Raw genomic sequence first — 13447 nt, forward strand, 5'->3', positions numbered from 1 at the left:
CAGGCGTGCAGTACTGCACTCCGCTGCTGTTGTGAGTACAGGCATGTAGCACTGCACCTGCTGCTATTGTGAGTACAGGCATGTAGCACTGCACCCGCTGCTGTTGTGAGTACAGGCGTGCAGTACTGCATCTGCTGCTGTTGTGAGTACAGGCATGCAGTACTGCATCTGCTGCTGTTGTGAGTACAGGCATGCAGTACTGCAGCTAGCGGTCAATTCCCCCAGTGCTGGGTTGGAGCCCAGGGCCTGCATATGTCATTGAGCTGCAGCCCTTGTTGATGCTTTAAATATTGCTTCTGTGTACTCTTCTTCCTTCTTGTTCTATCACTGTAATATACTTCAAAACTATAAACTTCTTTTTCCATGTGATTATCTTTTAAATAAGAGAACAAGACTAAAAAATACATTTACATTATCTTTCACATTTACCTGCATAATTACCTTTACCGGTGTTCTTAATTTTTTATGTGGATTCAAGTTACCATCTGGTGTCATTTTCTCGAACCTTTTAAGAAAATTCCATAGTTGTAAAACCTGTCTTTACCTAGGAACATCCTTAGCTTAGTGTCCTTTGGGAGCAGCTTTACTGGACACAGGATCTTTATTTGAGAGACTACCCTGCACCACCATTTTCTGGTCTGAAAAGCTAACTGCTCTTTGATCTGGGTCCCCTGGACTCCATGAGTCTGTCTTCTCTAGCTGTGCTTAAATTTTTTATTTGTATAAGAGTGGCTATGTTAGTACTTATTTTCTTGAATTTTATTGAATTTAGATATAGGTTAATGCTTTTATTAACTTGAGAAGGTTTTCTGACAATTTTTTTTCCGGCCCCGATTAAAAAAAGCTTTATTTCTTGGCTCTTATTTGTCCTTTTCAAGACTTAGTTGTGCATGTTGTGTTTGTTTTTTATATGTGCACTCACACATGCGTGTGTGTGCCCACGAAGGCCTGGAAGGTGTCAGGTCCCCTAAACCTGCTGGCACAGTTGACTGAGCTACATGTCTTTGGAAACTGAGCTCAGGTTCTCTGCAGGAGTAGGGCATGCCCTTAACCACTGAGCCATCTCCACCCACCCCAACCCCAGTTCTTTCTCGTTTACCTTTCTCTTTGAAGTATATAATTCCTGTCGTTTACCTTTCTCTTTGAAGTATATAATTCCTGTTGACGTATATTGTGCTTTCTGATTCTTCTGCATTCAAATGGGTGTCTGGATCCCTTTGGTGATGGTTTTGCTTTAGCGATTGTACTTCTCAGCTCCTGAAAATCCAACTGATTCCTTTTTTATAGTGTTGATGTCTTTATTGGTGTTCTCTATTAGATTAGGCATTGTTCGTGTGCTGTTTCCCCCCCTTTCTTCTTTAACATAATTATAATTGCTGCTTTAAAGTGTATTTGCTAAACGCACTGGTCCTCCTCCAGAAGCTTCTGTTTACGTTGGGATAAGCCCCACTACTCAGTATAAAACAGGACACTTAAATAACAATCACTCCACATTCTCATCCTTCCTATATGACTTTGTTTTTGTTCATTTGGTTATGCACAGTGATTCTCCAGTGAGCAGCCTCTGATATCTTTTGCCTTTTTTTTTTATTTTTAATTCTTATTTTTAATCTGGTTACCCGTGAGCCAGTATAAGGGACGTAGCCTGATATTGGTCAGACATTGGTCTTTCATATCTAAATCCATTAGGGTTTTCAGTTTTGTTAGCAGATGCCTGAGGTTTGGAGAACATGTTCATAATTTGGAACTTACCAGTCTTGCCTAGAGACAGTTTAGGGGCACCTTCCCCGGTTTGCACTCAGCATGTTCACAGCTGAGCATCCTGCTCCTGCCTTGTGGACTATGAAGTTCCAGAGGCCCATCATTGCTTTGCTCAGGTTCTTACTGCTACCCTTGTAGCCAGTGTGGTTGGGTCAGACAGTATTGGAACCTCACTGCATATGGGCTCCTCCCATCTGTTCACCCCTGAAACTGCTGCTGCTTTCAGAGAAGTCTCTGGATGGTGAATTTTCCCACCATGTTTGAAATTTAGTCCGTGTCTTAGGGTTTCTATTCCCGGGATGCAACACCATGACCAAAAGTAACTTGGGGAGGAAAGGGTTTGTTTATGCTTCTGATAACAGTTCATCACTGAGGGAAATCAGGGCAAGATCCTAGAGGCAGGAGCTGATGAAGAGGACATTGAGGCGTCCTGCTTACTGGCTTGCTCCTCATGACTTGCTCAGCCTGTTTGCTTATAGAACCCAGGACCATCAGGCCAAGGGTGTCCTCAGCCACAGTGGGTTGGGCCCTCCCCCATCAGTTACAGATTATGAAAATTTCCTATAAGTTTTCTTGTAGCCTGGTCTTATAGGAATCAACTTTTCATTCGAGGTTCTCTCCTTTCAGAGTATAACGTGTGTCAAGTTGACATAAAATGAGCCAGCATAGTCTTCCCCAACATAGTCTTCTGGTTTCATGAACTGTCACAGCTTGGAAGGAGCTGCTGTGAAAGATTGTCTCAGAAGACACACGGCCTCAGCCTCCTGCTCAAGCTTCACTCTTTTTCTTGAACACTTAGAAGGAGTGCTATAGTTCCAGAGTCTTGAAATGAGAGTGCGTGTGCGTGAGAGAGAGAGAGAGAGAGAGAGAGAGAGAGAGAGAGAGAGAGAGAGAGAGAGAAAGAGAGAATTTTCTTTAACATCCAGACTCTTGAAATGGCTATGTTTTGATAATTTTTGTCCAATTAAACAGCAACACGGACTGGAGAGATGGCTTAGGGGTTAAGAACACTGACAGCTCTTGCAGAGGTCCCAGGTTCAGTTCCTAGTACCCACATGGCAGCTCACATCCATCTGTAACTCCAGTTTCAGGGGATTCCATGCCCTCTTCTGGCCTTCATGGATACTGCACACATGAGGCACACATATGTACAGGCTAATCACCCATGCACACAAAAATAAAAGAACTGGAGAGATTGACTGTTTCCTTCTTCCAAGGGTACCAGGCACACACATGGTGCACATACATACATGAAGGCAAAACACTCATGTGTATAAAGTTTTCAGATTGATCAGTTCTATATTCATAGCAATATGACACATGTGCCCATGCCTGTCATAGCACTCCCCCATTTCAGCATCCTCCAACAGAGTGATACTTTCATACATTGTTGAACCTGTATTGACATGTCACCCAACGCCCATGTTTTAATGGGGTTCAGTCTTGCTGTACAATACATTTTTGAGCTTGGACAAGTATGTGGGGTGAGCAGTTTCTCTGCCCTAGAAGTCCTGTGCAATGTCTCTGTCCTTCCTCTCTGTGTCCTCACCCCAGCAGTCCCTAGTGATCCTCTGCAATTTTGTGTTTTCCAAAATACCAGTGATTGAATTCATACAGAATATATGCTTTTTGGATCAGCTTCTTTTCACTTAGTAATTAATGTTTTAAATCTTTATGACTTCCTAGCTCTGACGTAGTGTTCCATTTATGGAGGTGCCGTGGTTTGTCCACTCACGACTGCGTGTGGAACACCTTGCTTGCGCCCAGCTGTTCACAGTTCTCAGCATTGCCACAAGCATTAGGTTTTCGGTCTCTTTTGATGAATTCCGGCTTGTGGGATTGTGTAAGCCGCTTTTGCTGCCTTTCAGAATGAGCACACACTCTGATCCCAGCAGCAGTGGCTGAGAATTCTGTCACTCCCATCCTTGCCAGGGTTGGTGTCTGTCTTCTGGATTTGGGCTGTTTTGATATGTTTGTGGTTCTGACTTTTTTGAATTTGAATATAAAACATCTTTCCAAATGCTTGATATCTGTCGTTTTTGTGTAGTATTTGTTAAGGACTTGACATCTATCTATCTATCTATCTATCTATCTATCTATCTATCTATCTATCTATCTATCTTATCTATCTATCATTAACAAGGTGGTTTTCTTATTAAACTTAAGAGTTCTGTGTATATAGTCTTTATCAAAGATGATAAATGATTTTCCTCCCATTCTGCTTTATCTTTTCATACTCTTATCAGTACTTTTTCCAGAGCTGATGTTTTAATTTAAATAAACCTCATCTCTTCTTTCATAGACTAAACTTGCTTCCTGTAGATTTTCTTCATCTGATCTTCTCAGACTTATAGGCTTGCACGTTTGTTTAGGTCTGCAATCCATTTTGAGTTAAAGTTTTTGAAGAGCCTACGGTCTGTGCCCAAGTAGTTCAGATATAACTTGTTTGAAAGGTGTCGTGTTCCTCTGTGCTACTTTTCTGATTAATGAAAGGTCAGATGACTCTAATTATGCATCTCTTACTTCTGGCTCTGTGTTCTGTCCCATTCATAGACTCATGACATTTTCCAATAATACCACACTGTCTTGATTACTGTTGTTTTGTCGTAAGCCTTGAACATGAGCAGTGCTTATGCTTTTACTCGGTTCTGTTCTTTTAATATGTTGGCTATTCTGGGCATTTTGCTTCTCTTTTTTTGCAACTTCTAAGACCACTTTGTTGACATTCCAGATGAAGTTCCTGTGATTGTACTTACACAGATTAAATTGAGGACTGGTACCTTGATGGCATTGTCTACCTATGTATGAACATGGATTTTTTTCTTTGTTCATTTTATTTTTGAGATGGGTATTATTTTCATCCTATAAATGTTATACATATTAGATTCATACCAAATAAATTCATTTTGGGGTGCAAAGTAATTAATGTTTGTAGTTCTTCATTGCTAGTGAATAGGGAGGTTGTTAACCATGGCTCTGGTGACCTTGCTTAATAGTTCTAGGAGATTTTGTCAATTCTTTCAGCTTTTCTCCAAAGATAATTTATGAGCCAAGATCATTTTACTTTTGTCTTAAGTTATATAAGTCTATCTCCCGTCCCCTTTCTGGTCTGACTGCATTAGCAACAGTTTCTAGTATAATTAAAAGGGAAAAATGAGGTTGGCTATCCTTACCTCATCCCTGATCTTAATGGGAAAGCTTTAAGGTTGTCACCGTTACGTATGTTAGCCATGGGATGGCACTTTGTTTTGTTGTGAGGTGATCTTTATCAAGTGGAACACATTCTGTCTTCCTAGTTTACTGAAAGACTTTAATTTTTTATATGAATGGATGTTTTATATTAATGGGTGCCTTTCACCCATTGATACCATTTTTTCTTTTCTCTCTCATCCGATGCATTGCGCTATGCTAACAGATTCTTAAATACTCAATGAGCCTGGTATGCCTGAGATAAATCTCGGCTGGCCGTGGTACAGTGGATCTCACCAGCTTCAGATATTGTTAGATTCTGTTAGCTAATTCTTTCTTGAAGATTTTTGCATCTCTGCTCATGAGAAACCATTGAAATGTGTTGTAATACCATTGTCTGGTTTGGGTACTGGAACTCACGGATGGCCCAGGAGGCATTCTCCCCACTTAATCTTCTGAAGAGAACGGACATATTTCTTCTTTAAATTCTGATGAATGGACCCTGGCAATTTTTCTTGGTCTGGAGCTTTCTGTCATGGAGAGTTCCCACACTGATGTCTTTGTAGACATGCTGGGCTCATGTATGTCTCCTTGGGTGAGTTTTGGTGGATTGTGTAAAGAAGCACTCCACTTCGTGTGGGTGAGCTCATGGTGTTTCTTGGGTGTCATTTTAGTCATTCTGGGGTTTGTACTGAATTTCCTTTCATCTCCAACCTATGTCCTCTCTGTTTTTGTCTGGCCAGAGGCTTATTAATTTTCTATTCAAAAACCAATTTTTAATTTGGTTGATTTCTCCACCTCCACACTGATCTCTTCTTTATGTTTTGTTGATTTTTACTTTAATTCTGAAAAAGATGCGGAGTGCTCGCCACCACACCATGCAACCCCCCATTTCTGCTTTGATTTATTATTTACTTTATTTCTTAGAAATAATTCATTCTTTTCTTGGTGTCCTGAGTCTGAAACTTTGGTGATAGACTTGATTTCTTTACACTTTCAAACTTTAGTAAGTTGTGTTTTCCTTTTATTTAGTTCAGGACATTTTCAAATTCTTGCAGGAATGTTTTCCTTGACCCACGTGTTTGTAAATTTCTGCTCATGTTCAGACTGTTGTAGACTTTCCAGCAGTCTCCATTGGTTTCTGGTTTAATTCAGTGTGGTTTATTTATCAGTAAGCTGAGTTTGTTTCTTTTCCCACATTTTCTCTTGGTTGTCACATTACCCACAATACATCTGCAACTAACCCAGGTCAACTGTTAGCCCTGTTCATGTCATGCCATGGGCGAGACAGGCCACCCTTCTCTCTCTTGTCCCTTGTGTAGTTACAGGCTTTTTTGTTAGTCCTTGAAGGAGTTTGTGCAGCACCTGTCCCCATGGCTTCGCTGGTGCTCACTGTGGAGCTGCTGGTTTTCGAAGGATGCCGGTTTCCTTCTCTCTGAGGGGATTCTTTGCAGGTTTTCTGGCAGCCACTTCTCTCCGCTTCTTGTCCTTGGGTTTGAGGGTGTTTTCTAAGCTACAAAATTCTGAGTTGTAGACTTCCTTCTTAGCACCTTAAATACCTTACTCTGTTCTTCCCTCATGATTTCTGAGATGCTAGATCTAGTTCTCAGCGTTGCTCCCCACAGGGTGGTGTGTTTTCCCCTGGGGCTTCTTTCTGGTCCTTTACTTTTGACTTTGTTTAGGGGAATGAGATGAATCATATGCCAAATGTGTGTCGTGTATGTTGTGTTGTGTGTTTGTGTGTGTGTGTTGGTGTTAGAGTTTGAGCCCACGACTTTGCAAATATCAGAAAAGTGTTCTGCCACTGAGCTGGATTCCCAGCTGTCACCTGTTCTTGATTGTTTTTGAGACAGTCATTCCCTATGTAGCCCAGGCTGCCCTTGATTCTTCCGCTTTGGCTTTCCTCCAAGTGCCGGGTTTACTCAAGGGCATGCACCACCTAGGTCTTTTCGTCTCTGAGCTTGAGTGTATGATTTAGGGGCTGGCATTAATTTGGGGGAAATTTTTCAATCATTGTTCCAGGCGTTTTCTGTTTCTTTTTCTCTTCCTTTGTGGATCTCTACTTTGCATTTGTTTGTAGTTTCCCCATAACTTTTGTTTTTTCTGTTCATTTCTGTTTGCTTTTCAAGTTTGAGGTTTCTGTCAGGGTGTTTGTTTTCCAGCTCAGACTGTTGACCCTACACAGTTTACAATTGATCCAGCAGACATTCTTTCTCTTCATGTGTACTGCATGTCTGGTACTTAAAATTTTCATCTCTGCTTACATTGCTCAATTCCTTCATTTACCCACCTTACCCATTAATATCCTTAGGACATAAATCCCAGTTTTGTCCCTGGTCTGATAATCCTAGCATCCTCGTGTATCCTCAAATTTCTGAAGATGCCTTGTCTCTTTAGACTGGTCTTTAGTGCCTTGCAGTTTTTGCTTGATAGCTAGGCAAGCTCTCCTGGGCTAAAGAAACTTGTGTAAGTAGGCTTAAACTTTGCCATGAGGTGCGTGAGACCCAAGAGAGTGGGAAGAGAGTCTATCTTGAGCACTCAACCTCACAGGGGCTTTCCCTGGCCCTGCCTCCACCCCTGTTTTGAAGTTAGGTTTGTTGGTGTGAATTTGGGCCTTTCTTCTCCCATGTGGAATGAGGTTGGCTGTTTGTCTTCCCTTAAGTCAGTCCAGATCTGATAAACCTCCATTAACCTTGGCTGTGGGAATTAGCTTTTGCAGTCGGACCGTGATGCAACCCAGTGCTCCAGCGTAGTCCCCAAACAGTTCCTTTGTCCCTCTTTGTGCTTAAAACGGGATCTCCTTCCTCCCACATTCCACCACCACCCAGTGTTCATGTACAAAACCACTAAGAGGGCTTGGGAGTGAAGCCCATACAGTGTGTAGTGTGGAAGGCAATGTCAGCTCCCTGTCCTCAGCTAGGTTTCTGTGGAGGTCCTTGCTGGTTGGCTTCTGTTCTGGTGGGTTGTCACAGTGTTTGCCTGTCAGTCTCCAGTTTGGGTGTGTGCGTGGGGGTTGAATTTCTTAACTGTGGTGACACCTTCCTCTTCATGTCCAGACCAGGAACCTGGCGTCCAAAGCTCCAACATTAGTATTGTTTGGGGGTGGAAGCATCTGCCAAGACCCTCATTTTGCCATTCCTGTCATTATCTTTTAAAAGGAATTAAAGGCTGGGTGGTGGTGGTGGCTCACACCTTTAATCCCAGCACTTGGGAGGCAGAGGCAGGTGGATCTCTGTGAGTTTGAGACCAGCCTGGTCTACAAGAGTGAGTTCCAGGACAGGCTCCAAAGCTACAGAGAAATGCTGTCTTGAAAAACTAAAACAAGCAAACAAAAAAAACCAAACAAAATAAAAATGTACAAAAAGTGTTGTCTACCTGAGTTTAGTATTTTTGTTTCTTTTTATTATTTTCTGTACTTTGAAGTAAAGTTCCCACCAGGTTTGGGTCTCCTACCCTGAGGAGCTTAGGACTTGACAGTGTTGGTGTCAAGCACCAAGTCTGTCTGTCTGTTCTCTCCACCCCCATGTGTAGGCACCTAAAGTATTATTTCGCAGTGTGCGTGTGTGGTTTGCCAGTTTCTTCACATGTGTGGAGGCCAGAGGTTGACTTCCAGTGTCCTCCACTGCTATCCACCTGTGTTTTGAGACAGGGTCTCTCACTGATCTTGGAGTTTGCTGCTCACATTATCTGCTAGCAAGTGTCTGGAATCTGCTTTGCTCACTGCTATTGACTCTTGCTCCTAGTGCTGGGGCTGTAGGCATTGGCTGCCGCTCCTGGCTTTTCAGGAACACTGGGAGTTCTGAATTTGGGTCCTCTTGTTTGTACAGAACACTTTACCAGATTAACCCCCCCCCCGAATGTATATGTGAGCATGTTTGTACTCGTAAATATGTATATTTTGGAGATAGGGTTTAGCTCAGAGTGTTCTCAAACTCACAATCCTGTCTCCTTAATTCTAGGACTGCAGATATATCACTGTATTGCCTTTATGTTTTGGAAAAATATTTCTGCTAGGTATCGAATTCTAGGTTGGTAAATTGCTTTTTCTTTACTGCTTGCAGATTTCCCCCCTTCTCTCTGTAGATGATATATCTTCACAGCTACAGTTCAGCTGTAATGGACATAGGTGTCTGTCCAGTATTTGTTTGCTTGGGTGGGTACCTCCTAAGCATCTTAGATGCAGTTTTCAAAAATATTGCAGGGAGTATTCTGGCTATTTCTTTCAAGACTGTTTGCTTCTCTACCTCTTTCTCTGGTTCTGTATCATCAGCTACATATGTATTGTGCAGATATTAAGTGTGGTGTGCTGGAATATGCCTATCTGTAATACCAACACTTGGGAGACTGATATAGGCAGTTTGCAAGTTCAAGGCCAGCCTGCACTTCATAGCAAGGCAATGGAGGAGGGGGGCAGGGATAGGGAAGGACTGGGAGAATAGGTATTATCTGTTATCTTTTATTGTTTCATAAAGGTCACTGAGAATGTCTCATTTTATTCAGTTCCCTTTCATGCAGTTTCATTCTTAAATTAGCATATACAGTATTAGGTTTCATTCTGGCATTTCCAAATACGTTGCTTTTGTTGATGTTCCTTCCATCCCTATAACCCCCAGCCCTTGTCCCCTCTACCCACTCCCAAACCTCCCTTCTGCTCTTCATTTCCCATGTCCAATAGGCTCCACCTCCTCAACAACTCTTTCTTCCTTTCTGCTTTCAGTTTTATGCTCTATGTCTACCCTCACCCTCACTAATCCCACACATATAAACATAAGCTATGATCTGTGTATGATGAGAAGAAATGAGGTTTTTTTTTTCCTTTTTGAGTCTGCTACGCAGCTTAATACCTTGCCAGTTCCAACCATTTTTCTACAAATTTCATTTTTGTGTGACCTAATCTCCTCTCTTATATTTTCTTCTCCATGGTTCCATTTCTTTGCTATTGTGGGTAGGGCAGTGATGAACATGGATGTATAAATGTCTCTGGTAGGATGCAGAGCCCTTTGTTTAGGTCATGCCCAGGAGTGGTACAGCTCTATTTTTGACATTTTGAGAAACCACACTGATTCCCATAGTTAGAACAGTTTGCATTCCTCCTAACAGTTGAATAAGGGTCCATTTCCCCCACACCCTTGCCAGCATTTGTTGTCATTTGTTAATGCCACTTCTTAATGACAGCATTCGGACTGGGGTGAGATGGGATCTCCGATTCCCTGATGGCTGGAGACATCGAACGTGTGTTAAAGCTCTTCTATGGGCCATCTCTGTTTCTTTTTTTTTCTTTATATTTTTTTAATTAAAAATTTCTGCCTCCTCCCCACCTCCCTTGTCCCTCCCCCTCCCCCCACTCCCCCCACCCCAATCCCCTCCCCCTCCCTCTCCAGTCCGAAGAGCAGTCAGGGTCCCCTGCCCTGTGGGCAGTCGAAGGTCCTCCCCCTCCATCCAGGTCTAGGAAGGTGAGCATCCAAACTGGCTAGGCTCCCACAAAGCCAGTACACACAGTAGGATCAAAACCCAGTGCCATTGTCCACCATGTTCAGAGAGTCCGGTTTTATCCCATGCTTTTCAGTCCCAGTCCAGCTGGCCTTGGTGAGCTCCCAATAGATCAGCCCCACTGTCTCAGTGGGTGGGTGCCCCCCTCTCTGTTTCTTTTGAGACTTGTCTGTTCATTTCATTAGCCTATCTGACTTGTAGATGTATTTGTGTAGTTGTTTTTTGGTGTTTAATGTTTGTTCTTCTTGACATGCTCTGTTTTTTTGTGCATGCACATGTGTAGTATATGTACATGTGTGTGGGTGCGTGGGTGTCCACGTCTGTGCATGTAGAGAGCAGAGAAGGTTGTCAGTCTGTTACTCTCTTGCTTTTCACCTTATGTTTTGAGACAGAGTCCCTCATTAAACCTAAAACTCATCATTTTGGCTAGACTGTGGCTGTTGAGCAAGCTTCTAGGATCTGCCTTCTGCTTCCAGTGTGGGGTTGCAGGCATATGTAGCCTCACTAGGCTTTTTCACATGAGAGTTGGGGATTTGAACTCAGGTCCTCTTGTTTGCAGAACAAGTGCTCTCATCCCCTGAGCCATCTCCATAGCCCCCACATGTTTGATATTAACCCCCTGTGTGAAGTGTAGCCAGCGAGAGAGTACCCATTCTGTAGGCTCTGTTCACTCTGCTGATAGTTTCCTTTGCTATGTATAAATTCAAATTTTATGTTGTGCTAGACGTCCTGGTCAGAAAGTTCTTCTCTGTACTTGTATCTTGAAGTATTTTTCTCTAGTGGCTTCTTGTTTTAAATTAAGATTCTTTGATCCACTTTGAATTGATTTTTTTTTTGGTTCAGGGTGAGAGATAAGGATCTAATTTCATTCTTCTGTAGGTAGATATCTCATTTGGCCAGCCCTATTTGCTGAGTGGGCTTTCTTTTTTCCAGTATGTGAGTCCATTTCTGGGTCTCATATTCTGTTCCATTGGCCAACATGTCTGTTTTTGTGCCTTACATGCTGTTTTTTGTCATTTTACACACACACACACACACACACACACACACACACACAGTGTAATTTGAGGTCAGATATTGACATTCTTTGACTAATTCTTTCTGTTAACGATGACTTTGGCTATTTCTTTGTGTTTACATATGAATTTTTGGATTAATTTCTTCTTTTCTAATTCTGTGAAGAATGTCATTGGGCTTTTGGTAAAGACTGCATTGAATCTGTAGATTACTTGTGGTAGTGTAGACATCTTTGCCATATTAATTCTGCCAGTCTGAAGGCGTGAAGCATTTCTTCCCATCATCTAGTATCTTCTTTTTTACTGTCTGCAAGTTTTCATTTTAAAGATCCTTCACTTCCTTGGTCAAGTAATTCCTAGATGCTTTATTATCTTCCTATTTTTGGAACTATGGTGAATGGGCTATTTTTCTAATCCTTCTCTTGTCTTAGTGCTATGGCAGACTTCAAGCACTGTACTGAATTATGAATAGAGAGAGTGGGCCTCCCTATCTTAGTCTAGTCTGCGATATATTGCCTTTATTATTTTGAGGTATATTCCATCCATTTCTATTTCTAGAACGTCTGTCATGAAGACACGTTGAACCTCGCCTTTGCTCTTCTATTGAGGTGGTCACTTGATTCCTGTCCTTAAGAGTATTTATGTGGCATATCATGTTTACTGATTTGTGGATGCTGGAAGAATTTTGCAGTCCGAGGATGATGTCTACTTGGTCATAATGCATGGTTGTCTTAATATGTTCTTGAATTTGGTTTGCAAGTGTTTTGTTAGGAATTTTTACACCTGTGCCCATCAGGGAAATTGGTCTGTACTTGTCGTTGTTGTGTCTTATCTTGTTTGGGTATCAGAATAATACAGCCTTTCTATTTTGTGGAACACTGAGGAAAGGATTGGTACTAGATACTCCTTAAACATTTGATAGAGTCAGCAGAATGGCTCAGTGGATCAGCCTTATGGCCTGAGTCTATCCCTGAGACCCATATGGTTTAAATAAGTAACAAGTCCCTGAAAGTTGTCCTCTGATCCCCACGTGTGCACTGTGACATGCCTGCACAGACACAATACGTAGAAAGGAAAATACTTTAAAAAAAGCTGGAGTTTATGTGGGCCTGGGCTTTTCTTTGTAGAGAGACTTCATTATAGCTTCAATCTCATTATGTGTAATGGGTCTGTTTTAAAATTATTACTATTTTTGACTTTAATTTTTTAGGCCACATGCATCTATAAATTTAAGTTTCTTCGATTTTCATTTCAGTTTTCAGAATATAAGCTTTTAAAAATGCTTTTCTGAATTCCATTGGTGTTGATATAACAATCCTATTTTTGTCTCTTAGTTTACTGACTTGGGCCTTGTCTCTTATTGTTGGTTTGACTAGGAGTTCGTCTTGTCCACATTTCCAAAGAACAAACTCTTTGGTTGGTGGATTCTATGTATCATTTTTTTAGTCTCTAGTTCATTAAGTTCTGTCACTGAGTTTTGGACTCGCTTGTTGTTATTTTTTAAGGCACATCATTAGATTGTTTTGTTGAGGTCTTTGTCTTTTTATTTTCCCTTTCCTCTCCTTCTTTTGTTTAGATTTAATACTTTTTAAGACAGGGTCTCACTATGTGGCTCTGGCTGTCCTGGAATTCACAGAGATCTGCCAGCCTCTACCTCCCAAGTGCTGGGATTAAAGATGTGCACCATTATGCCTAGCTGTTTTTGTCTGTTGTTTTTTAAATTTATTTTATGTGTGTGGATGCTTTTGTTTGTGTATCATGTGCATGCAGAAGACAGAAGAGGGCATTGGGTCCCCTGGAACTCTAGTTAAAGATGGTTGTGAGATGCCATTGGTGCTTGAAACCAAACCCAGGTCCTCTGGAAGTGTGTTAACCATTGAGCATTCCCTCTAGCCCCTAGCTGAGATTTCTTTTTTTTTTGTTTTGTTTTTTTTTTATTAAGAAAGAAAAAAAATTTTCCGCCTCCTCCCAGCCTCCCACTCCTCCCACTC

This window comes from Microtus ochrogaster, unplaced genomic scaffold, assembly GCF_000317375.1.
Source record: "Microtus ochrogaster isolate Prairie Vole_2 unplaced genomic scaffold, MicOch1.0 UNK32, whole genome shotgun sequence".
Classification (NCBI taxonomy): domain Eukaryota; kingdom Metazoa; phylum Chordata; class Mammalia; order Rodentia; family Cricetidae; genus Microtus; species Microtus ochrogaster.